Source organism: Symphalangus syndactylus, chromosome 2, assembly GCF_028878055.3.
Source record: "Symphalangus syndactylus isolate Jambi chromosome 2, NHGRI_mSymSyn1-v2.1_pri, whole genome shotgun sequence".
In the NCBI taxonomy this organism is placed as follows: domain Eukaryota; kingdom Metazoa; phylum Chordata; class Mammalia; order Primates; family Hylobatidae; genus Symphalangus; species Symphalangus syndactylus.
The window spans coordinates 106737958-106761547 of NC_072424.2; the positions used below are offsets into that span (position 1 = coordinate 106737958).

Consider the following 23590-nt stretch of genomic DNA (forward strand, 5'->3'; position numbering starts at 1 on the left):
TATCTACAGAAATTAATACGTGCCTACTCTACGATGTTGCAATTCAACTTGTAAGCATATACTCAAGAGAAATAGGTGCACATGTGTACAAAGATATATTCAAGAATGCTCATAACAGCACTATTAATAATATCTAAAGCTGGAAATAACCAAATGACATCACTATTGACATGAATAAATATTTTGTAGCATCATCATATTAGGAATACTATAAAGCAGTAAAAATGAACAAACAACTGTTATACCCAACAGCATGGGTGAACTCTTAAACATAATCTTAAGGAGAAGAAATTAGACATAAAAGAGTATACAGTGCCTGATTCCATTCATATAACATTCAAAAATAGATGCAATTCAACTTTCATGCTAGATAGAAGTCAGGATACTAGTTACCTTTGGAAAGGGTAGAGATAGGGAGGATTCTTAGTATGGGCAATATTCTCTTGATCTGTATGATGGTTACATAGGTTTTTATATGTAGGTTGTTAAAATAATATACTGATAATATGATCATACATTAAGGCTTTTATTTATTACAGTAAGTTGAGATTATACAAAGGTACATTTGTTCATTTTTCTATACATATATATTATATATTACATATACATATATATACCAATTTTTAAAATGTTCTAAGAGAAAGAAGAAAAGCTCAATAAATAAAAACACCCCATTTCCTTTTCACTAGAGATGAATTACTATTATGTTCAAATCATATATACAGCATATTTTTTATATATGTATCTTTAAAAATGCTGAATAAGCAAATCAACAACTACGTGTAGACTTCTGCATCGCAAAGCAGAACTACATTTAAATGCATTTTATTTCACACTTAAAGAATTAAAATAAAACTCTTTTCTGAACAATCTTCCAATATATTGACCATAAGTAAATTTAATATGAGTCAATTATTTTAACTGTTTTGTAACTCAAGGTCTGTTGGATTTATCTTGATTTGTATAAAGTTCAGCAATTCAGTTCAATTTCCACATTTTCTTTTGTTTCTATTTTTGTGAGGCACTATAGTTTTTATATAATAAATGTTACTGATATGGCCTCCTAGTTAGAAAATGTTGTTCATGAGAGTATATTGATTTTAGCAAAATTTACATATTTACATATGTACATCCACATGTTTGCATATGTAAAAATATAGATTACTTACTATTGAAAAAGTATATTATGGAAGATAAAAGATTTTCATCCCTGGCATACGACAGCTGAACTTTGGTAACATAAGTCTAGCAAAGTTTTATTACTCCTACATATATATATATATATATAAAATGTTTTTTCATAATTTCATGGGATGCATCATCCAAGAGAATGATCACAGTGATACTAATTACTGCCATTGACTAGCTACCTGCACATGCCAGACACATGGTGACATGGCTGATGATACATGTGATAGGTGTTTCCCAAGAGAGTCCCTTTAAACAAGGTTTTTTTCTTCCTTTCATATTGATGAAGTGTTTTGTCTAAAGCCATTATTTCATTTATTCTATGAAAGACAAAATAGGCATTTTAAAAGTAGAACACGGTCTTTTGATACCTGTCATCTGAGGTACTTAAAGGTTTTTTTTTTAAGTTAGCATCAAGGGTAAATAATAACAAATGCAGTTATTTTATGTTAGATCTTGTAGGTCTAAATATATGCACAGCAGTATTTAACATCCTGAAATCAGAAGTTTTGTTTCTGATGGCATCTCTTTCCATTATGTGATTTGAAACATTTTAGGGATATTTTCCTGTCTACTTTGCATGGAAAAAACTACAGACTTTGTCAAATCTAGTTGCCTTGGAAGAAGAATGAAAAAGAGGAGATGTGTTAACCATTATAAAATATTTTTGCTATTTCAAGTTTGAATTGATTTTGAAATAATAGTTTCAGGCTAAATAATAAACTTTCTTTTAGGAAACAAAAGTGAAGTATTTTAGAAAAAGACATTAAAAAGACTTTATTAAAATAGAGGACATGATGATCTTGTTTGTTGCTTTAAGCAGTTTATGTAGTAACTTTAAGGCAGTAGAAAGTGTCAGGAAATCAATTTGAAGGCAAATCTTCACATATGAAAAGAATCAGAAATGTTAACTCAGGTCTTAAATAAAAAGGAAGAATTAATAGGATATGTTAAAAGTGATATGAAAGTCAAAGGAAAGATTGATGAGACTTCTTATTATGAAATGAGGTTTCTTCAATAAATATATAAGTACAAAAAGTTAAATTGTATTAAGAAGCTTGAGATTAAAAAAAAAAACAAAGTATTTAAACCACCCCTCTTGAGCTCCCAGCCACATTTCTCTTAGTTGTCTAATAATAACACTTCTTGGCTATTTCATTGGATAGTTCTAAATGATAGGGTCCTATTCATATATCTCAACTTGTCAATTTTTGATATCGTCAATTGACATTCATTTTTTAGAAATCATGACTTAGCTTTCTTATACTCCATCTTCATTGCTTATCCTTCTAATGTAATACTATCATAATTTTATTTAAATACTATATGTCTTTTATAATATAAATATTGTCTAATACTAAGACATCTACTATTCCATGTTTATGTGTTTTATCTTGAGAGGTTATTTTTTATTTGTTTATTTTTGCTGGGTTTTTAGTTTTTCTTGTACTTCTTGTCCTATTTGCCATTGTTATATGATTTTTCCACTAACATTTCAAAATATTAGTTATACTAAATAGTCTGACTTTTCTTTAGAGTTCTTCACCCAAAGTCTTCTGTGTTCTGCCCGAACTAGGATTGATTATTCCCTATGCCCACTGTACTGTTTTCCTACATTGGATCTACCTTGTCAGGGATCCACACCTTCCTCTTTCTTGGTTTACTTTCTCATTTTGCTGGAGCACATCCTCAAATGGCTTCTTAAGAAATATTACATGGGCAGTGAATTTTCTGAGTCCTTCTATGTTTAATTCATTGCAATATACAAAATGGTAGGCCCGTTCAATTCAATTTATATACTTATTCCTTCAAGTTTTGGTAATTTATCTGCATTATTATTAAATAATATATTAATATATTATTTAAAATATAAATTCAAATATAAATTCCTTCTAATTTTTCCATTCTATTTTTTTGAAACTGCCAGGAGTCAAATTTTTACCTTTTTGTATTGGTGATTGATATTATCATTTTTCTCATATTTTCAATATTTTTTGTTTCTCTTTTGTGGGTGACGTCTTCAACTTTTTCATCTAAGAGTCATATTAAAACTTTATTTTAAAAGATTTGTATTTTCACTTTTTAATATTATTCTATTTTTCTTCTTGAATCTCTTTAAAAATATTAATTAGCAGTTTGCTTTTAAAAATATTATCAGGTTTTTTTAATTTTATTATTATACTTTAAGTTTTAGGGTACATGTGCACAATGTGCAGGTTTGTCACATATGTATACATGTGCTGTGTTGGTATGCTGCACCCATTAAGTTTTTTTAATAAGCATTTGTCTTCCAGATTTTTTCCCCTGTTTAATCTCGATTCTTCTTTTCCATGAGGGACTATTTACTCAACAATCTACATAGTCTTTATTCCCTATTAACATTTAACTGTGATATCCTAAAATGGCCTGATTGAGGAACTGACTGAGATAATTAAGAGCTGTGTAGCAGGGCACAGTGGCTCACGCCTGTAATCCCAGCACTTTTGGGAGGCTGAGGCAGGCAGATCACCTGAAGTCAGGAGTTCAAGACTAGCCTGGCCAACATGGCAAAACCCCGGTCTCTACTAAAAGTACAAAAATTAGCCTGGTGTGGTGGCGGGCACCTGTAATCCTAGCTACACAGGAGGCTGAGGCAGGAGAATCACTTGAACCTGGGAGACAAGGGTTGCAGTGAGCCAAGATCACACCACTGCACTCCAGCCTGGGTGACAAGAGTGAGACACTGTCTCAAAAAGAAAAAAAAAAAAGAAGTCTGTGTATAGGGCAGGACAAAAGGTGATTTGGTAGAAAGCTAGCTGTTTTGCCAGGCAGCATCAAATGTAAGAATGTGCAGATTTTTTCCTCTGGCATCGTATCATTTCTCCAGAATGGTAATCTCCATACTTATCCCTGGAGGAGAGGTGGTTACAAGTATTCTGGGGCCACAACTATTCTAGGCCTTTTGTCTACCCCTGAAAGTTCCATCACTGGAATAAACTGGACAGTTATACAGATTAACAGGAGAAAAGGCATACACATTCATTACATGCACATGTACCTGGAAGGCAACAAAGTATGAGACTTAAAGAGGGGCCCAGATGGTTGAAATTTAGATAGCATCTGGAGATATGGAAGGAAATAAGGACTTCAAGTCTCTTAGTAGGTGGTGGCAATAAGCTGTGGGAGTGTGAGGAGAGGAACTTCATGGCAAGCAAAGGTTGTCCTATCATGAAGATAAAGTCTCTAAGGTAGCAATCCTCAGAAGAATACATGAAAAGGTGTCCCAGGTGTGGTGTCCCGGGGATTTCCTCTCCTGAGATAGGATTTAATCTTCTCTGGTTCATGTAGATTCCAGGGAAGGAGTTCATGACAATTACATTCCTTCTGGAGGAATTTCCCTTAGATAAGGGGGAACTTCAGAGAAAGCCTCTCCCTGTGCTTGAGGAGAGGCAGAGGGGCGAGAGATGGGAGTGGAAGGCAAGTCAGAGAGACCTTGCTTCTAAGGCGGCTTCTTTAGTCCAAAGTCCTCAGCTCCTCAAAGCGCCATACTTTGGAGTACTATTTTCTGAGCCCTAATAGCCACAAATGGAAGAAGTATTCCCCTGTACAGAAAAGTTTGCATTACTTTTGTCAGATTATGTTTCTTAATATAATCACATTTTATGAATAAGTTTTATTTCACTTAACTGATCTATTTATTTTTTAAAACCATAACTTTAATTCCCAAGTAACTCTTAGAAGTTTCTCCTTTTTGGATTTTCATTTTGATGTTTAGTAGGCTTAAATTCCAGTGTTTGACAAAACCCCCAGCTTTTGAGTCACAGTTTATTTCATTATAGTAGACCCCTGATTGCCAAATTACAATACCTTATGAACTGGGTAAAATGTTGACTTATTTAGGACATTATGTTACCTATTTATTCCAAAATATTTCATTTGAAAATCAGCTACATTCCCATGTAGACTTTTCTTTATACAAAAATTAAAATAATTATAGAAAGGTAAATTATTCTGATGCTAAAATTAGCCTTTCATTGATTTCAAGTAGATTGTAATTGGCTAGGGTCAAATACGTGCTTTATGTAATACCGTTTATTTCTTAAAATGATACAGAAAGTGCACATAATTCTGGAAGTAAAAATGTTCAAAAGCTAAGAAGCTCTCCTGTTATTTTTCTTCAATTTGCTACAAACATATATAGAGTGTAGTTACTTTTCTAGCCATAAGAATTAGCAGAAGCTTTGGAGAGAAAAGGTAGGAGACTGAATGCCCTGAGCATCCCTTTGAATAGCTCAGGCAAGAACAGGTGCTATTATCCCAGGAGGAGACTGTAAGTGACTTTTGTGTAATTGGAAGTATGTCCTACCCTGATAAGGACTTGTGGGTAAGGAAACAAGAGACTAGTAAATAGCCAAAGGGAAGAAAGCCAGAAAAGCTTGCTGTGTTCTTCCACTTAAATATATGTTATTTCTTTAGGGTCTGCAGGTTTTACAAAGAGATGAAGACTAATTTGGAATGCTACTTACCTCTGTTTCCAAAAGAAAAAGACTCCTCCAGAGTGTGGTTTTAAGTAGGCCATGGACCAAAAGTAGGCCACAAGGCATGGCAGGCAGCTTTATGAACTTCAAGGTTCTAGGAAATTTCGTCCATTGGAGAGTTCTCCAGTGCTTTAAACCATATTAGAAAGAAAACAGCGGTACAAATCAACCATGCTAGTAAAAATCTCTGCTGCAAGACATTACTGAGTGGTGAAGACTAAGTGGTTTTGCCATTGTTGTTGTTGTATTGTTGGTTGGCTGGTTTGCCTTAGATATTTTCTTGCTTCTTTTTTGTTGATCTTTAGCATATAAATAAAATTTACAAGCCCAACAAAAGAAAATAAAGCAATCTTTCAAGAGGCTTTAAGATAACATCATGCATTTTTGAGGTTTTTAAGCCTGAGATTCTATTTTGTTTTACTTAAAAGGAATGTTACAATGCTGTTAACATTTTTGCTTATTCTACATTTTTGCTTATTCATGAAACTCAGAAGAAATTCTATTGACAGGCTCTCATTGTGTATTCATCACCACACTAACCACTCATTTACTCCGAAATTAAGTGCTCAGTGATATGCATGTTATAAATTCATTCTCAGTTGCAAAATTTTCTTGGTGCTTAAGAAATTGTACTTTAATCGCTTTTAGCCAAAAAGTTTAGCAAAAATAGTACTTTGACATAGTGCTGACAGCCTGCGTTTAGATTTTGATAAATGTGGACAAAATCAATAGATGCGTAAGGAGTGCCCAGATAAAATCATCATACTTCAAAAGCTTTTTCTAACATAACTCACAGCTGCAGACTTTTCCTTTCAATAATAAGCAAAAACAATTTTCATAGCTAGAAACCGCCGACACAACTTTCTATTCAAAGAGGACTTCTTTGCAGGAGGTAGAATAATAACTCAACAAAATAAATAGAATCTCTAATTTCAAAATACTATTATACCCAAAAGTATGCGAATTTTGAAAATTATTTAGTGTCTCCAGTTTAGATATTTAAGAACACCACTCACATCTACATGCCAATTAAATTGACTCCACCCTCCACCCCTTATATCAGGGCCGCACTCCATCCATTGTCTTTTTTCTTAGTTATATCTTGATGTGTCACCCTATTAGTTTTTTCCTTGCAGCATTTCACTTGCTAACTTCTTGCCTTTTTTAAACAAAAATTTTTACACTACCCTCCCTGCATCCATGTTCCTGCTGCCTCATATTCATTCATTCTTCAGCTGGTGGCAATCAGCATTCAGTTTCTCTCTATAAAACTGTTATTAAATCCAATAAGCCTTTCATTTCTGAATCAAGTGAAGATTTTTCTCTATCTCTGCTGAATTCTTTATGGCATTTAACGTGTCTTTTCGCTCCATCTTTCTTTGGGGACTCTCTTCCATGACTTCTAAGACAACACTTTTTAATTCTCTTCCACTCTTTTAGGTTTGTCCTTGTAGGTAACCTTTGTAGATTCTTCTATATAAGCCTTACATACCAATGTTCTTCTGAATTCCATTCTGCTCCTCTTTTTCCATTCCATAGAGTCTGATTGTGTACTTGCAAACACTTCCATGGTATCTATTTCAAGTGTATTTTGAAAAGTCTAACATCTAGGCTTTCAACCTGATCTGCTGTACTTTCTGTATTCTATACCTGAGTGTCAGCAAAGACGCCTGGGGGCTGTCTTTGAGTCTTGCTTCTCTCTTACCTCCATATTTACTGGATTACCATTCTCATTGATTTTACCTTCTTAATTTCTCTTAAATTGATTTTCTTTCTCTGTACCTAATGTTAGTACGTTTCTGCCATGTTTCTATCTGGTTTACATTGCTGGAACAGCACCTGATTTGCTATCTTGTTCTTAGTCTTGCCATCCCAACTTTGTCCATTCCTCTGATGTCTTTCCCTTTATGCAGTTATCATACCATTTATCAATTTGCATTATATATCTGATTTTATTTACTTATAAGTCATGTTCTTTGTTAGCTCATTAGGTACCAATTTTATATCAATATTATTTTTCCCTTTGTCATTCAGTCCATTTTTGTTGTTGTTGTTGTTTTGTTTTGTTTTGCTTTTAGAGACGAGGCAGGTGAATAAGTATAGACTGAATGCTCCTAAGCTAGATGATAATGACCAAATGATTACCGAGACAGGGATGAGCGATGGTCAGTGAAATTGAAAGGATATTTTAGCAGCTGCTTTAACAAGAATCTGGGAAAAGTTCGGTCTCTTCCTTGCATTTCTGAACGTTAATCTGTATTAAAAGCAGCATGACTCAGAAATTTTATATAAAACTCAAATAAACCTCAGAATTGGATCTTATCAGGTATTGTGTTATATAGAGAATATGTGGGATAAATGAGTCAAATGGTGTGTTAAAAAAAAAGTAGGAAGCATGATAAACTCATTTCTTAATTCCTAGAGGAAATAGAGTTATGTCCAAGGAACAGATTCAACCCAATCACTGTACAGCTGTAGCTTTTTCTTTTCTTTCTTTTTTCTTTCTTTTTTTTTTTGAGATAGAGTCTCAGTCCATTGCCCGGGCTGGTGTGCAATGGCATGATCTCAGCTCACTGCAACCTCTGCCTCCCGGGTTAAAACAATTCTCCTGCCTCAGCCTCCCAAGTAGCTGGGATTACAGGCACCCGCCACCATGCCAGTTAATTTTTATTTTATTTTTTTGTATTTTTAGTAGAGACGAGACTTCGCCATGTTGGCCAGCCTGGTCTCAAACCCCTGACCTCAGTTGATCCTCCCACCTTGGCCTCCCAAAGTGCTGGGATTACAGGCATGAGCCACCATGCCTGGCCAATTTTTCTAAATAAATTAACATTATGATGGTAATAGTATATCCAAATAGCTACCCAGTTTTTGATTAGGCAGAAGTATGCTTATGGTCAGTCAGAATAAAAAGTGAGACCAGCATGGTGGCATGCACACGTAATCCCAGCTACTTGGGAGGTGGAGACAGGAGGACCCTTTGAGCTTAGGAGTCTGAGGGTATAGTGCACTATGATTATGCCTATGAATAGCCACTGCACTCCAGCTTGGGCAATGCAGCAAGACCCTATCTCTGAAAAAAAAAATCAAATGCCTTAAGAAATATTTTATTTGTACCTCAGAAAATTTAAAAATTAACTTAGTGCTAAATAGTTTGGGTTTCATAATGTGTAGAAATGAATCTTGCAACAGTAACAGTTTCCCATTACACATAACAAATATCTGTTTTGAGTAAATTTGTTGAGGAGTCTAATTTAGTTTGAATCACCAGGAAAAGACACAATTGAGGTTTTATAAAATGTAAAAAATCAAATGAACTCTGTACTTCCACTTTTTTACTTAAAGTAGATCTTCCACTTCTAGCTACAAAAAAAATTTTTTTTTCTCACTCTTGAGTTGTTAGTCTGTAGTAAGTAAATTTGGGAAAAGTGCAAGTATTCATATACATTGTTTTGCATTTAAATGAAAAGTGATAATGTTCAAACTCATGCTATTTACAAAAATCAAAAGCTCAAATCATGAATTTTGTTTGTGTTAAGGATTTTAAAAAATAGTGGCATGAGAATGGTTATTGCTCTTTAATAAAGATAGAGATACCACGTTTTTCTTGAACATATCTAGAGGCACCTTTTTCATCGATAGCTTTATTAGTAGGTCAAGGAGAAATCATACCTAAGTAGAAAGGTCCATGGAGAAAAGAGACCATATCAGAGTTAAAATTAAATTGAAAAAACTTAAATCAAGGAAACCATTTTCGCTTCTTTCGATATGATGTGCAAAATCATGCATTTTAAATGGGAAATGGGAAATTTCATAGCTTCTTAGCAATGATGTGAGCTCTGTGGTCTGGGTGGTTGCAGGGATATGGGTGCTTTTGCTCATTTAAGGAAATTGCATTTGAAACATTCTCACTGCGTTATGTAGCCACAAGAAAATTGATAGTGATTTCTTTTTGGTGGAACAAAGTACATGCTCTTTTCCAGCTCAGGATCCTTTTCCAGTCTTCCTACACTTAACAGCCAGTACAAACTTGGTCCATAGAATGTATTTGTTGTGCACAGACCTGCACAAACACACACACATGCAAGGTTTCACGAATCAGGTGTGTATGTATTTTGTGTACGTGTCAAACTTAGCCATCAACTGGAATTTGTGTTTTAGTTTGGATGCTAATTTACCTCATCAGTAAAATGCCCTTCACTTACTCTCCCTAGACATAGACTATTTTCCATAAAATATGTTAGTGATTTCATATTTAATGTGATATGGAATAGAATGAGAGGTTATGTGAAATTAAAATCATGATATCAGTTATCTTTCTGTCATGCAGAATAAAATAAGTGCTTTGACCAGATATAAAAAGTATTTATGGTAATTAAGTACATTCATACTGTATCAGCTAAATTTGTAAAATATTGATTTCTATATTAAATTATGTAACATTTTAGTTAAAACAAATATATTGTCGAGTTGTGAGCAGCACAGTGGTAAGAATATTTTGCATGAAGATGGTTGCATAAATGTGCACTAAAATTGAGTCTAACTGCAAAAAAAAGGAATGCAGTAGCTACACATTTAGAAAGAAGTTCTAAGAATAAAGTAGTTTACAAACAAATAGTATATACACATGTATATGCTTTGTTAGAAGAAAGAGAATTTATTGTGAGTGGGATACTTTAACTCTTTCAGATGTAAGGATTCTATTTCCCAAATAACTTCATTCATGTAAGCAGTATACTTCATGTGAGTCAGGTTTTATTTTCTAGGTGTTTTCTAATGTGGGAAAGTAAAATACTAGGGTTTGAAATGGTTCTGGGGATGCAGTCTTTCCTGTCAGATTCCAGCAGATGCTGATATAATTTAATATTCGTGGAAGACAGGGCAAATATAGAATGGCATCAAATTGATTTTGCAGAGTTTTCAAGCCAGATGTCCCTTGGCATTTACATGGAAGAAGTCTACTGTGTACCAAGTTGCATATTTTTGTGTGTTAAGTTCTCAGCCATGGTATGTAGTCATTGGTGTTTTGACAGCCATCTGCTCAGACCTTTATTTCTCCATTCAGCCATAACTAAAATTGAACATTTTTCAAACGTTCCAGGTAGTTTCAATTTTAAGATAACAGAAAACTAGTATTCAATGGTTAAAAAGAAAAAAAGCAATACCTATCTTTGGCTTAGTAATAACCCCTAAATTGAAAGATAATTTCTTATAAATAGCAGTGCAAAATGAACAAACTTTGAGAATAGAGGCCTCACCTTATTATCAAATGAGTTTGTTTTAATCATGTGGAAGGCTCTCAGCTAGACACTGAGGAAGTTACAGAAATGAGTAATTCCAAGGTGACTGTTCCAAGGATAGCCTTGTCTTATACATAACAAGCACTTCGTCAATATTTGCTGAATGAATGCGTATGTTAGAATCCATATGTAATAGCTTGTCCATTTGCACATATTTTCACCCCACTGATAGTTTTTAATATGTGAAGGTACACATACACATCTCTGTGTGTTTTGTGGGTGAGATATGTAAGCTAACATGTTGCAAGTGAATGAAACTGTGTTTGATAAGAACTGTCAAGCATTGACTATGCACCTATTGATGTGCTAGACATTCTGAAGATTCAGAAGAAGTATACAACATTATTTCTAATGTTATGATTACATCTACAGACAAAGAATCAAACAATGATTCTTTTTAATGGTAAGTTGTGTTTTTTTAATGGTAAAGATATGGACCAAATGATAAAGAACAAGAAATGATGAGTTTTTTTCTCTATCAGAAGGATAGATTTTGAGCTAATCTTGAAAGAAATACTAAATTTAGACTTATGGAGAATAATTTAGGAAAGCAATTGAACACTACCCAGGGGAGGTGGGAAGTGAGATGCTGTGTTTAGAGTGAGATAAGGAAATAATTTGACCACAGCATGGGATTTTAATTGAGAATATTAAGAGATAAAATTATAATAAATGTAGGGAAGGTATATCAGAGTGAAATTATGATATACTACACTTGAAATATCTAAATGAAGTATTTATGTTTACTCTAAAAGTCAAGTGAGAGAGATTCTGGAGTGAGACAAGAATGTGAGGAATGGGGACTTCTGTGGAGTTTAATCTATCGTAATGCACATGAATCTGATAAATTATTATGATCTTTGCTTTTAGTAGAAATGGGGATTTAGAGTACATCAGTACAGGTGGCAAAAAATGTGAATTTAAAACGTATTTTGAAAAACAAGGATAAGAATTAGTGTTTAAAAGCTAAAAGAGAAGAATTTATGTCAGATAGCTGCAAAATAAATACACATACACTACATACATGCTCATAAATTTCGAACTATTTTATCACACTTTGCTGTGTAAGTTTTTCTAGCTCATATTGTATATCAGCCATGTTGTATTCTTGCATTAATTAATGTATTCATTACATATGTCTTCAGTACTTTTTTGGGTCCAGCATTACATTAGGCAGATATATTATTAAGCAAGTTTTCAATTTAGTTCAGAGAAAGAGGGATGATAAATACATATTATTATGAGTGTTTAGAAATATTAAGACCCCAAATCCATTTATCAGTTTCATAACAATGATTTTCAAGCATGTTTCATTTGTCACAGGGTAGACAAAGACAAAATATATATCTCATAAAAGTAATAATTTACCAGGCATGTTTGTTGTAGCCAAGCAAATATATAGAATTCTAAAAATATTGTTTATAGCTCTTGTTTCAACATGCTTGGGACAAGTTAATGTTTACAGTTTTGTGAGTAAATAAATCTATGTACTGAAAACATTTCATTCAATAAGTTGACCTTCTTGAGGTTTGAGTAAATTTTGGAGCCTGAGGGAATCAATATGGTTTTTAACTTAGGTATGTCTAAGTTTAAGCTCTTAATATAATTATCAACCCTTTATTATTTTAATATTTCATTACATTAATTATCTTTTGGAATATTTTCACTGAGCAGTAACTTCTAGTCATAAGCCATTCTGGTACCAATCATCAAATTTCATATTTGTAAGAAAAAACGACTAGCCTTTGGCTGTCTTGACATGCCCAAATCCACCAAGTATATATCTCACTTCCAAAATAGTCTCAGGATATGTTTTCTAGATGTGATCTTAGATGATGGAGTGTATTGTTAAATTAACAAGTAGTACAAAAATAGACAAAATGTTATTAAAAATACAACAAGAAAGGAATATGTTAGAAACAAGTAAGAAGTTCCATATGGAAAACTGATAAGCAATTTTTTAGAAGCAAAAATCTCGTGACGCTAAAACAAGATGATGAAGAAATTACTCTGCGTGCAAGTGTGGAGAAAAAATAGCTTGTGATACCATAGTGATCTTAGAGCTCATTATACTTCAGCAATGAAGAGCTTTAACTACCATGCAATTAAAATACTAGAGAGTATAAATAAGATTGTACCATGTGTATGTGGCAGCATATAAAAACTCAGAAGTGGAAGGAATTTTAGTCAAGTGTTACTCTTGAAAAAGCAAACTGATTAGGAATATTTAATTGGAGAACAACATAGACATCTTCTGTAATATTATTCAAGTAAGAATGTCTCATTTTGGACATCTTACTTATAGTCAGATTGATTCCCCAAACACTTTTCAAATGTCTAGAAATATTTACAATGGTATTTATCCTGAGAAATGCTAAAAAATTAGAAAATGTAAAGGTGACTGAAGTTGGGAAATAACATAAAATTGGTAATAATGAGCAGTTTTCTTAATAGCTGTTTATAATTGGAAAAAAATAGATATGCTCCTAAATATATGAATTGTGAGATAAACTGCAGTAAAAGACCCCAAGAAATTGAGGAAAACTATGGAAATGATTGTAGCGAGTGGTAGCAAGCTATTTTTGTTTGCATTTTGAAAGCAGTTTTTAGAAATTTCTAATTTTGAAAATCTTAAATTGATTTTTAGGAATTCTGGGGCTACTTCCTTCTCAGACCTCTAGGGCAACCAAATGTAGAGACTTCCCCCTTCTGTTAATTGACTCAGATCTGCTTACATATTAAAGGCCACCTCTGGCTCTCAGCTGGAAAAAAGAGTTCCTCCCGTTTGAAGCAGTTGACTCAGAATCAGGTCCTTCCTTTAAGATCCTTATCTTTAATTACTTTGTCTTCAAACCTGGGGTCCTAATCTTTGCCTAGGAATTTAAAGTAAAGATTGGCCGAATCTTATTTCTCTTGACTTGTATCTACCCTTACATTAGCTCACCCTCTGGGCTTGACCTCTAGCCAGTCTCACTTTGAGTATCTTTGAAACTCTGTCCTTATTGTCAACCCCTTACTTTGATTTTTTTTTTAATTTGCTGTTTCCAATGTAGAAATGTATCTTAAAAATTATGCAGAAGTTCTATCATATAATGTTCTTGCATAGGTTTGAAGATCTTTGAAGGCAAGGGGCCTTGCCTGTGTTGTTCCTTGTTGTAATTACTGCCTAGATGAGTGCTTGGAAAGGTGGAGGGATTCAATGAATATGTGTTGCATATAGTTTAAGAAGAACTGGGGCTGGAATTAAAAACACATATTCCATCTTTAGCAAGTCACCCGTCATTACTAACCTTCCATTATTTTATCTATGATATTGAGTAAGTAATTCCTATCCCATCTATGTTATAGCTTTGTTGGGAGGCTCAAGAGATAAAGTGAAAATACTTTGTAGAGTTCAGTGCTACACATTTATTATGGTCAATGAACTGCATTACCCAAACCAACATTAATTGTACATAACATGTGACAAAGAAAGGCTTACGGTTTTGGAGTTTGTTTGTTTCAGAAGACCAGATAAACTAGAACAAATATTTTCCATGAAGAATTTTTTTTCATGTTAGAACTCATGTGATTAAATTGATTTAATTTAAAATTTGAGGTCATTTGTTAATTTTATGAATATTTTACTGAGCACCTATGTGATGTCAGTGACTCTAATTGTCTCTGAAAATAAAAAGATTAATAAATCATGGCTTCTACCTTCAAGGAACTTAGAGTTTAGTGGTTATAGAATGTTGGTTTAAAAAAAAAGGCAAAAATAAAATTCTGACAAAAACTCATTATATCTGAGGGTTTATATGTGCTTGTTAAATGAAAAGAATTATTAGCAATACTATGCTGAATGACTGTAAAATGCTGACTTTTTACTTGAAATATTTACAAGAGGAAACAGAATATTTGTGGGTTTTCCTGCATATTTATGTGTGTGTTCAAACAGCTGCTAGAGAACAAAGTGTTTTGCTATAAACACTGTCAAATCTCACTTTGAAAAAAATTTGTCTATAAAACAAGTATTTTCATAGATATACTAAAGCTGCATAGAATTTGCTTTTATAGCATAAAACAGAATTAGATGCTTGAGTCAGCTATGAAGTACTTTTTCATGCAACACTCATTCTAATTCTTTACTCTATGCATTAGGCTGAGGCCTGGTGTAATTTGAAAGTGATAATGCAATAGAGAAATTCCAGAAGCTGGGGCAGGGGGGAATAGACTGGAATATTACAAAATGCATCAGTTAGTCAATCAAATTCCTAGTTTATCAACCAAACCAACCTAATCCCATAGAGAATTCAAAGTGACTCACGAAAAGACACACAAAAGAAGAAATGTTTTGTTTATTTTCCAAGATGGAAAATGTAAACTATCCAGAGGGTAGTGGTATGGGTTTAGAAAGACAATTCATACAATACATTTTAAGGAAATAATGATTTTATTCTTTGATGCTAACATTATTTCTGGGCTTCCAAGTCACTAAAACAATACATACATCTTTTTAAAATGTTATTTTTGTTGTCTTGTTTGGTTTCTGACAAAAGAAAGTTTGCCATGTCTCCAGAACAGGCACAGAATTTATGTACTAAATCCTGATATGAATTTCTTTTCTTTTTTTTTTTGAAATGGAGTCTTACTCTGTCACCCAGGCTGAAGTACAGTGGCATGATCTCTGCAACCTACCTCCTGTGTTCAAAATGATTCTCCTGCCTTATCCTCCCGAGAGCTGGGATTACACGCACACACCACCATGCCTGGCCAATTTTCATATTTTTGGTAGAGACGGGGTTTGGCCATGTCGGCCAGGCTGGTCTTGAACTCCTACTCAGGTGATCCTCCTGCCTCGGCCTCCCAAAGTGCTGGGATTACAGGAGTGAGCCACCAGGCCCATCCTCTGATATGAATTTCTTATTGGAGAATCCCTTTATGTGTCCAGCCCTGTGGTAGGCTCTGAGAATACAGTAATGAACAAGGTAAACAAAACATGCATAGTCTCTCCCATCATGAAGCTTACATTCCAGCAAGGAAGCTAGACCTTCGATAGATAATTATCATTTAAAATTATACCTTGTAATCAGTGCTATGCAAGAAAAATAAGGCAGAATTAGGGGCTGTAATGAAGGACCTGTTTACAAAGCATTAGGAAAGCCCTCATGGAGGAAATAAGACAAGGAAGAAACACTTGTGAACAACAGGAAGGTATGTGGAGTGAAGGAGAGTTAAGGAACAGAGATTTCTAGACAAGCCCTAAGCAAGGAAAAAGCAGAGCTTTATTCTAGAAATGGACTACAGGCAGTATTCTTTGAATGTGATCAGAGGACATTGTAAGCCAGGATAATCATTTTGAATTTTAACCTAGGTACAATTAGGATCTATTTTTAAGAAGACTGACTTGATCAGATTTGAATCTTAAGAAAACTCATTATGTAAAAAAAGGGCTAAAGAAAGGATAAGGGTAGTCAGCAGGCCATTCAGGAGGCTATTGCAGACGTCCAGATGTTACAAACGCTTGTGACTTGGCCCCAAGTATTGGCAATGACCCTGGAGAGAAGCAGATGGATCTGATATTTATTTTGGAGTTAGCATAATATGAAATGATGCAATGGCATCAGTAATGACCCCCAGTTTTCTCTATGAGACACTGGGTGGGTAAACTAAACTGTGTTGAGCTTGAGAGAATTCAGGAGTAGCTAAATCTGGGTGTCCCTTCGGGTGGGGATTAGAATGCTGAAAACCACGAACTCTACTTTGGAAAGCAATATTAAATTTGTGATGTTCCTGAGACATCTAAAAAAATGGAGATTTAACCAGGCATTTGGATATATAGGTCTGTACTTTCAGAAAGATATCTGGTCTGGAGATAGAACTTGGGAGTTATTGACTCTACAGATGGTGTGTAAATGGGTTGGAAGTGGATAAGATTTGGGGAAGAGAAGAATGAAATAAGAAAATGATCCAGGATTAAGCCCTGAGGAACAATAATAGTTACTGATAAAAAAAAAAAAATGAAAAGAATGAAGTAAATGAATGTGACTTTTCTGTTTCATTTTGTCTAAGCCTTTTAAGCCAGAGAAAACATAATGTGGAACAGTGTTTTTATGTGTGTTTTATCACTAGAGATAAGAAACTGTCAAGCTGTTCTTAAGGAACAGGGAGGGCCCATGGGGAACAGCATCTTTCCTGATGCTGTTCTATTCATCAAAGCGTAGATGAGTCTCTTCTGATATTTTTGTTTGAGGAACATGAATATAAGCTCATGCTCCTAGCATAGCAATTAGTTTAGAGATTTATCATTGTTTTATTTTTATTTTTTGAATTATTAACTGCAGACATAGCCCTAAATTTTTTTTGTTTTCTATATCACAAATACCTTTTTTTGGTTTAAGGTTCTAAATTTCATTTTCCGTGACTTGAAACTGTTTTGCACTTCCTCTCCTTGCTTTATATTTTGAGTTTACACACTAACCTGCCAAAGAGACATCTAGTTTATAGGCTTGATTTTGGAAGGCAGACAGAAGAGAGCAGATACTGAACATATGTTCTGCTGATATTGATGAAGTGAGGTTGGAAGAAGCTTGGAAGCAGTCTATTTCTCTCCAACTGCCACCCCCTCAATGAATATTTTGGGTACCTTTATGCTGGAACATTCCAAATAAGTGCCCCAGCTATGGGTTTTTTTTTTTTCTCATAATGATTCTGAAAGCCTTTGGGATGATTTAGGATTGTTCTACAAGTGGAACATAAACCAAAACAAAGCAGTTCGTGGACTCTGATTTTAAATGGGTGATGGATGAGATTTCAATGCAAATTGTAAAGACTGAAAATGATGTGACCAGAGAAGTGCCCCCTAGATAAAAGTACTCAATAAATGACAGAAGCAGGGTGTAGTATGAACCTGTTTCTTGGGAAAATAGACTTGAAGTTAGACAAGAATCTATTTAATCAAACTCTAGATATGATCTTTTGCTAACTTTTGTTTTTTGTTGCTTTGGTTTTTTGGAGTTTTTTTGCACTTCGAGAAGTCTTTTTGATCTGAGGTAGGGTAGTCAACTCTAATTTATCAAGTATAAAGTGATTGGTTACAGATGTTTTAACAAGTATTTGGAGGAGTTTGGGGAAGTTGAAGTACGAACACATTATCTGAAGTCACTGTTATAGAGGTGCACTATTGTGTCCTTCCTGATATAGCCATTAGTGTTCCTACAAGAAATCTGGATTATCATGACAATTTTTTTTTCCTTTCTCTTTTTTTAATTTTAGATTTAGGGGATACATGTGCAGGTTTGTGACATGGGTATATTGTGTAATGGTGAGGTTTGGGCTTCTAGTGAACCCATCACCCAAATGGTGAACATTGTATTCAGTCAGTAATTTTTCAGTCCTCATTCCTCTCCCAGCGTCTTCCCTTTTGTATTCCTGGGTGTCTATTATTTCCACCTTTGTTTCCATGTGTATCCATTGTTTAGCTCCCACTTAGAAGTGAAAATGTCATATTCAATTTTCTGCTTCTGAGTTATTTCACTTAGGATAATGACCTCCAGCTCCATCCATGTTGCTGCAAAGGACATGATTTCATTATTTTTTATGGCTGCATACTATTCCATGGTGTTCATATACCACACTTTCTTTGTCCAACCAATACATAGATTGTTGAGCACATAGATTGAGTCCATGACTTTGCTATTGTGAATAGTGCTGCAACAAACACACAAACGTAGGTGTCTTCTTGATATAGTTAGTTCTTTTCCTTTGGGTAGATACCCAGTAATGGGATTGCTATATCAAATAGTAGTTCTCTTTTTCGTTCTTTAAGAAATCTCCATATTGATTTCCATAGGGGTTGAACTAATTTACATTCCCACCAGCAGCATATAAGCATTCTCTTTTCTCTGCAACCTCACCAACATCTAATATTTTTTGACTTTTTAATACTAGCTATTCTAATTTGTGTGACTCGGTATCTCATTGTGGTTTTAATTTGCATCTCCCCGATGATTAGTGATATTGAGCATTTTTTCATTTGCCTTTTGGCCACTTGTATGTCTTTTTCTTTTCTTTTCTTTTTTTTTTTTTTTTTTAGACGTGTCTGTTAATTTCCTTTGCCCACTTTTAATGGAGCTATTTGTTTTTTTCTTGTTGATTTGTTTAAGTTTCTTATAGTTTCTGGATATTAGTCATTTGTCAGATGTACAGTTAGCAAATATTTTCTCCCATTCTGCAGTTGTCTGTTTATTTTGTTAATTGTTTCTTTTGCTGTGCAAAATCTGTTTAGTTTAATTAAGTCCCATTTGTTCATTTTTGTTTTTGTTGCATTTGCTTTTGCAATTAGTCTTAGTCATTAATTCTTTACCTAGGCCAATGTCCAGAATAATTTTTCCTAGGTTTTCTTTTTATGGTTTCAGGTCTTGCATTTAAGTCTTTAATTGATCTTGAGTTAATTTTTGTATATGGTGACTCATAGGGTCCAGTTTCATTCTTCTGCATAGTGCTAGCCAGTTATTAAATAGGGTGTCCTTTCCCCATTGCTTATTTTTATTGACTTTGTCGAAGATTAGTTGTAGGAATATGGATTTATTTTTGCATTCTCTTATTTTGTCTCATTGCCTTATGTGCCATTTTTATACCATTACCATGCTGTTTTGGTTACTATAGCCTCATAGTCTCAGAGCATAGTGTGAAGTCAGGTAATGTCATGCCCCCAGCATTGATCTTTTCACTTAGAATTGCTTTGGCTATTTGGGCTCTTTTTTGTTTCCATATTAATTTTAGAATTGTTTTTTCTAATTCTGTGAAAAATGACACTGGTAATTTGATAGGGATTGCACCGAATCTGTAGATTGTTTTGGGTAGCATAGTCATTTTAATGATATTGGTTCTTTCTATCCATGAGCATGGAATGTTTTTCCATTTGTCCATGTCATTTATGATTTCTTTCCTCAGTGTTTTGAAGAAATCATAATCAATTCCTGGTAGAGATATTTTACCTCCTTGGTTAAATGTATTCCTAGGTATTTCACTTTTAACAGTTATTTTCTTATGTATGTCTAAATTTTAATCACAGCAAATTTATGGTGTAATCCTATCTTAATTAGATGAATGGTGTCCTTTGTTGGGAATTTAATAAAATCTAATACTACTTAGCTGGACCAAGTGGATAAGATGACATTTGATTCCATAGTGGACCTTGTAGCCCTTCTCTTATTTGGGGTATCTACTACATAGAGAAAACAGTGGTATTCTATAAACATACCTAAGATCCATTGGAGTATGTATGGTTAGCTCTGTTTGTTTTCTTTTTGGTTATAATAAAAATACTTAACATTTTCACTATAACCTGTTTGGAAGGAAGAGAGTAAGCAATTTTAAAAATTAATTCCACAGAGAAACATGTACTACTTTTTCTTATAAAAAAAAAAAGAGAAGAAGAAGAAAAGAGCCCACAGCAGCTCAGAAGCCTCCAAAAATACTCTTTTATTTTAGAAGCTGAAAAGGGCAGATCTAACTAACAGTACAAGACAAATTGAAAGTCCTATAAACGAGAATAGAATACATAATTGTCTTTGGTTTTGCTTGCTCCTGAACAACTGGATTCAACATTATTTCTTTCCCCCCAGCTCTTAGGCATTGTTTTGTCAGGACAGCTATGGTTCAAATTGGGCTGATTTTCCAATTCTATTAAACCCTTCATCTGCATCGTGGATCAAATACATTAACTTGCTGTCTGCAGTGCACAGCTGGAAATCATTCTCTTCCACATTTTGCTTTGTGCCATTTTTGTTTTATATCAGTATGCTCTGACACACCCACATAGCTCAGGATTTCAGCAGTCAAGTATCTCCTTTTCTTCCTCGATAGGTCTTAGAACATTTTAAATTGGTGTATTCTCTTTTGTCTTTTAAATATTGAATCACTTGCAAACATCTCTGCTTGCATGAATATTTTTCAAAATGCTCCATAGACCTAGAAGCTGAAATGGAAAGTTAGAATCATTCAAACACAAATTTTGATTTTATTCCTTTGAGAGATGATAGGTGCTTGGCATGAACTAGCAGGAGAAATATTGTCTACCAAAAGTAAGATGAGAGAGAGAAGAAGACAGAGAGACAGAGACAGAGAGAAAGAATAAGGATCTGCCATGTATTATTGTAAACAATATATGATATCTTAGAGATTATTTTAAAATGAATATATTGAAGTGAATTGTTGCATTGACTGAATGGCTTTTCCATAGAAAGACTCCAGCTATCATCAGTTATCAATTACATTATTGGTGGTCTTTACAAACTTGACTATAAATGTTGTGACATTTTTCGAGAAATACATACCTATGTGTGTGTATGTGTGTGTATAAGTATCTATTGGTATCTCCACATGTTAGTTAAAAATATAATAATATGCCAGGTACAGACAATGAAGACAGCTACTCTACAATATTCATTTAATTTTTTTTTTTTTTTTTTTTTTTGAGCAGGAGTCTCACTCTGTCACCCAGGCTGGATGGAGTGCAGTGGCACGATCTCTGCTCCCTGCAAGCTCCGCCTCCCAGGTCCACGCCATTCTCCCGCCTCAGCCTCCTGAGTAGCTGCGACTACAGGCACTTGACACCACACCTGGCTAATTTTTTGTATTTTTAGTAGAGATGGGGTTTCACCGTGTTAGCCAGGATGGTCTTGATCTCCTGACCTCATGATTCGCCCGCCTTGGCCTCCCAAAGTGTAGTTAAATATTTAGGCTGATAAAACAAGAAAATATATTAAAAAATTTTTTTTTGCTAGACTACATTAGAAAGATTTTCTTTAAAGATGTGAGCTAGATAGAGGTCATTTTAAAATGATGATTTATCAAATTTTACACAGTTAAAGATAGTGAAAATAAAGAGCACATTGAAAAATAACTAGATGGAAATTTTCACTGTGAAACAGAATTTCTGAAGTGACACTGTGTTCACTTCTGATCATGGTCATTGTACAACCGTTGAGTCTTTGTATAATTGCTGTGAGTAGTGTCACTACCATTTTCCCTTCACTTTTTTTCTGTAGATATTTAAATGAAGCAACTGTATATATATATATATATTTATTCACTTTGTCAGTTATAATCAAGTTATTCTCTCCTAATCTTTCTATCTTCACTCTGTGTGTGTGTCTATGAGTGTGTACATAACATGTGATATTTATATCCATCTTCCTTCTTGATCACGAGCAACAGAAACCACCAATACTATTTTACTTAAGCTGAAATACATTTGAAATATACCATATAACTTGCAGAGTTGATGGGAAAATTTGAAAACCAGGGTGAGAAGATGACAGACATCAAGGTCATCCCTAGGTTTTGATACATGTACAGAATAGTCATTGCTTACTGCTGTCGCTATCACTACTTCCTCTTTCATTCCTCTGATACGACTATCTCTACCACTATCATTATCTGATTTTCCTTATCTCTCTAGTCTGTGCTTCACATGCTTAAGATTCAAATTCCTAGGCCAAAGTCATGTGTACATGCCTTAACTGCTATAGGGCAGGGAGAAGAAAGGTCTCCTCTATTTACATTTCCTTGGCAGGAGGTAGGACACTGCATACCCTCAATAGTAAACACAATGCCAATTACTCAAGAAAAGAAACAGAGGATGAATGTTGGACAGCCAAGAAATGATGAAGGTCTGCCACATTTTTCATATAGGTTGGCTTTTTCTTTGAATGTTTTCACTTAGCTAGTGTACGAAAACAGTTCCACATTTCCACCAAATTAAGGGTCTGATTAGTTTAATGGCCTTCATTTACCATGTTTTTCTCAAGACAGATTATACAGTGCATGAACTCATTCTCATTCAGTACATTTAAATTTGAGTGGCATTATATTCCAGCTAGTGTTATCCATGCTCTCAGTAATTTTATAGACTTGAGAGCCACTGTAAAAAATACTAAAGTTACAGTGTGATGAGGGTTCTACTAAATACCAACTAAGTAATATAGGGACACCAAGAAAGAAACAGAAAATTCTGTGTGGCAAAGTCAGAAAACACTTTCACAGAGCAGGGAATATTTGAGCTATGAAAGATGACCATGCAACAAAAAGGGAGAACATTCTTTGTTGAAGAGACAAGATAATGTCATCACAAAGCATTTTCAAAATGCCTGCTATATTTGTAAATAGGAAGATATCAGTTCACTAGATGTATAAGAAGGAATGAAGGAGGATAGCAACAGATGAGTTCAGACAGGTAGAAAGGGGGGCCTGATTATAAATGTTCAGATCGCAAAGGAGTTTGTCTACGACACTACAGGTGACAGGCAACTCACAAAAGTCTTTAAAAAAGAAAGTGAGTTTTGGGGAAGATAATTTCAACAACAACGGGGAAGATTAATGGGAGTAGAGTCATGCAGGAAGACTGGGAAGGGCAGTGGTGCTCAACCTTTTTGGCACCAAGGACCAGTTTTGTGGAAGACAATTTTTCTATTGACAGGGGTAGGGGTGGACGGTTTCAGGATGAAATTGTTCCACCTCAGATCATCAGGCATTAGATTCTTATAAGTAGCTCACAACCTAGATCCCTCGCATGCACAGTTCACAATATGGTTCATGGTC

The 23590-nt window shown here is 34.3% G+C and overlaps 1 protein-coding gene across 2 annotated transcripts in view; it reads left to right on the forward strand.

The window, feature by feature from the left end:
* The window catches only part of LAMA2 (laminin subunit alpha 2), a 625547-nt gene that overhangs the window by 119832 nt on the left and 482125 nt on the right, over nucleotides 1–23590 (forward strand). The gene's annotated exons all lie outside the window — the stretch shown is intronic.